The 4,292-nt window shown below is 44.6% G+C and overlaps 1 non-coding gene across 1 annotated transcript; it reads right to left on the bottom strand.

Moving 5' to 3' along the window:
* Nucleotides 1-347: 347 nt before the first annotated feature.
* Nucleotides 348-422, bottom strand: Trnas-cga. Its single transcript has one exon. It is a non-coding gene; the product is annotated as a tRNA-Ser (tRNA).
* Between the last annotated feature and the right edge of the window lie 3,870 nt (nt 423-4,292).

The raw sequence follows: 4,292 nt of genomic DNA, 5'->3' as shown, positions 1-4,292 counted from the left end.
GCACCGTACTCTCACATGCACCAACACACCTCTGCGTATGTGGACTGCTGGGAGCGTCACCGTGCGACGACCGCAGGTCAAATGCACTGCATGGTCGTACCCAGAGGTGATTTAATACCGCAAACCGCCCACCAGAGCGTTGTTCCACCATGTATCAACATTATCCTTAATTTATGAGCATTAGTGTAAGTTGATATTTGAACGAATCATAAGTTGATTTTTTGAATACGTGCATAGCGTACGTGATGCCTCTGCCAGGGTAATCACCGTCGCATCTGTAAATAAAAAAGGCTTTCCCGCAGACAAACGGGAACGGGACATGAAACTTCCTGGGAGATTAAAACTGTGTGCCGGGCCGAGACTCGAACTCGGGACCTTTGCCTTTCGCGGGCAAGTGCTCTACCAACTGAGCTACCCAAGCACGAATCACGCCTCGTCCACACAGCTATACGTCTGCCAGTACCTCGTCTCCTACCTTCCAAACTTAACAGAAGCTCTCCTGCGAACCTTGCAGAACTAGCACTCCTGGAAGAAAGGATATTGCGGAGACATGGCTTAGCCACAGCCTGGAGGATGTTTCCAGGATGAGATTTTCACTCTGCAGCGGAGTGTGCGCTGATACGAAACTTCCTGGCAGATTAAAACTGTGTGCCAGGTCGAGACTCGAACTCGGGACCTTTGCCTTTCGCGGGCAAGTGCTCTACCAACTTTTTTTTTTTTTTAATCTCATTTTGTTCACTTTTGTTCGTTGCATCTGCTCGGGGCGGACGGCGTAAGACATCCGTTTAAGTTCGTTGTTGACGCATTAACACAGTTTTTGTTTTATTACAGAGGGTAGTTAAACCCTCTGACCGAACACGCTGAGCTACCGTGCCAGCTAACCAACTGAGCTACCCAAGCACGACTCATGCCCCGTCCTCACAGCTTTACTTCTGCCAGTACCTCGTCTCCTACCTTCCAAACTAGGAGACGAGGTACTGGCAGAAGTAAAGCTGTGAGGACGGGGCGTGAGTTGTGCTTGGGTAGCTCAGTTACTCGTCAACCTTTATCTCGCGCCCATGATGTGCCACCTGACACACCTTCTCCCCTTGACGCGCCCGATGACTATGAGGATTCAGGCGGCTTTTGGGTACTATGTATGTCTGGGACAACTCTTTAAGGTAAAGTACAACACGCGTACCCTCCCAGCGCGAGAGGGGGGCGTTGGTTTAGTGAACGTGCACGAGAAGGCGCGTGCCATGTATATTAATACTATGCTCAAACGGTGGCGCAACAGGAATCACTCGCTTACGTGGACGATCATCGAAGAACTCGTACCAACATCACATCTTCCTCCAGTCAGTGTCGGCCATATATCGCCCCCTTTAACGCATGTGCGCACGTTCATCGTGGAACACAGTTACGTTCGAGAGCGTTTACCGACGACCCGACAGTCGACATCGAAGGACGTGTGCCATCTGCTTCTTCGACAGATCGCCCGGAATAGGGTGGAACGGAAACATCCAGCTGTTAATTGGCACGTGGTGTGGAGCACGGTCCACCACCCCCACCTACCTACAACAACCGGAAATACCCTACAAATGATAAAAAGTACGCACTACATTTGGCGGATTCGCCCTTGTGTCAGCAATGCGGCATACTGGATACTGACGACCATCGGCTGGTCTGCGGCGAGGCATTGGCTGTCTGGACTCTCGCAAGAAAGGTAACCGCGTTCATGTGGCGCACTATCTGTACAGCAGTCTCTCCTGACATAGTATTTTTTCCAGAGGAAACGTATTTTCCGCGTCATAAGACGAACGCAGTGGCGTGGATCACAGGTATGACGGTCCATTACATCTATAGAGACACACGTACGAACTTACTGAACGTCCTGGATTACTGGCAATACTTGCAAGATGGACACACAAAACTGTTACGGCTACAAAAGTACAAGGATTGGTATACCAATTTCCTAGTAACGGTTTTTGCGGACCCGCCATGTACTTGGGGTGTGCCGGGTGCGCAAAGAAGAGCGGCGGTGCTGTCGTTGTGAAACCGACCAAGTAATGTGATCGACTAAGAACACTATGCGAGTATGCGACGTAGGAAAAACTAACGCTTGCACGGTTAGCAAATGGATGTACTTCAAATTTTGTTTTCATATCTATCAATACTTTTCTTTAGGGTGCCGGAGGTGGCCCCACTTTGATTTTGTTGTTATTTCATGCTGCATGGTAGGACGGCAGCGAGGTTCCTTCCAGGACAGTTATCAAAAAAAAAAAAAAAAAAAAAAGATGCGTTGCGATGGTCGTACTATATGATGACATAGCAGTTCCAATCTCGGTGGAAGCCACTGACTACAACCTTTTATTTTCCATTTAAATTAATGGAGTTGCAAACTGCTAGTAAAAATTCCATTAAAAAAAGTTGGTAGAGCACTTGTCCGCGGAAGGCAAAGGTCCCGAGTTCGAGTCTCGGCCCGGCACACAGTTTTAATCTGCCAGGAAGTTTCATATCAGCGCACACACCGCTGCAGAGTGAAATTCTCGTTCTGGGAACGGGACAATACGACCTGAGCTGACTAAACTTGAACATTTGAAGTCGATTGCTGTTGGTTTATGTGGTTGATTGAGAGCGCAAATGATAAACGTTCTTACAATCACTAGCAAAATCCATAGATTCAGACTACTAGAGTGGAAATAGACGACTAACAGGAATATCACGTATGGAAGATTACGTATTATCTTCTCGGTGTATCCAAGAATACGAAATTTTGACAGAAAATTTTTGCTCGGTCGCTACACTAATAAGGGCCAGTTGTACGGTCCCCGGTTAGCAGTCGCTTAAGTTCTGCTCTCGGAATAGCGCGGAAAAGGCGTTGTACGAACACGTAATAACGCCTAACCGGAGAATAAACGCGATATAAATAAACTGGCGATTCTGCAGGGTTAGCGAAATGAACAGGAGGACAATGGCAGGAACAGTTACAAAATTAGTGATGACAAGATAGTTTGTTAGAGCGAGGAAGGAGAATAAACCGAGCTATCACAGAAGTTACATGTGTAAGTAGCCTGTTTATGCGTTTGTATGTTGGCAGCGCTACGTAGCGCTCTGCATTAAATCTCTGACTGCGCTGTGCGCAGTCCGTAAGAGACTCTCTGTGGCTGGTCGGACTTGCAATTGGAAGTTAACAGTCGGCGGGGTTGGGAAGTTGGGAGTGAGTTGTCAGCAGTGGTGGAGGTTAGAAGTTAATAATTAGCAGTGTTGGAGGTTTGCAGTATTAGTGCGAGCGGACGATCTGGACGTCTCCGATTTGTAGACTGAATATTAGTCATGATTATATAATTTTTGGAACTGGATGTCATGGACGGTTATATAATTTTTGAACTGGTTGTCACCTTATTGAGGTAAATACATTGTTTGCTCTGCAACAAAATGTTTCCTTTGCTAACCACATCCTAATCAGTCGTTAGAGCCTACAGTAGTTAGAATCTTTTTTTTTAGCTGGCTGTATTGGTGGTTGCTGTGTTGCAGTAGTTCGGGTAATGAAGATTTTTGTGAGGTAAGTGACTTATGAAATGTATAGGTTATTGTCAGGATTGCTTCTTATTCAATGCCATTCTTTTTTATTAATTATCTGAAGTCAGGTTATAATTTTTGAGCAGTCAGACCGCGTTCCCGTTGAATACTGTGGGTAATTAATGTATAGCAAATTTTGAGTTCTGTTAGTCAGAGCAAATTCTGTAGGTCAGATACGAAATGATAAAGAGTAGCAAAGTGACTCTTGCATTCAATTTCACTCAGCAATATAAGCAGAAAATTTGAAACAAAGAAGTTTCACCCTCTCAGTTATAGCGGTTTAAGTAAAATTTAAATTAAGAAGTTTCATATGGATGACTATGACGATTCCAAATTTGTATAAAAATTCCGTACTACTACCACTTTTCGAGCTCATGCTTGAGAAACTAGAGGACATGAATGAAATCTAAAACTATTTCCTAAGATAAAACTTTTTGCCTGTTGTATACATTTGATACTTGTACTTCATGAATTGTATTCTGTGGCGTTACTTACGTAAATGAGGTAGATAAAAATGACAATTTGTATCAAAACAGTCTCGCTCACTTGGCATGTATTACAATTGCTGCAGTATTAGAAAGAACTATTTTGTTTTATCTACCACTGACAGTGACAAAATGGACATAATCAAATCGAGAAACCACAGTAGTCTTGGGTATCATTCACACTGACAGCTTTTTCAGTATTAAACAAGATATTTAGATGTAGAAAACGTTTGACGAATTTTGCTG

This window comes from Schistocerca piceifrons, chromosome 6, assembly GCF_021461385.2.
Source record: "Schistocerca piceifrons isolate TAMUIC-IGC-003096 chromosome 6, iqSchPice1.1, whole genome shotgun sequence".
Classification (NCBI taxonomy): Eukaryota; Metazoa; Arthropoda; class Insecta; order Orthoptera; family Acrididae; genus Schistocerca; species Schistocerca piceifrons.
Note: the sequence above shows the minus strand (reverse complement) of the source record. Positions and strands in the feature narration are given on the sequence as shown.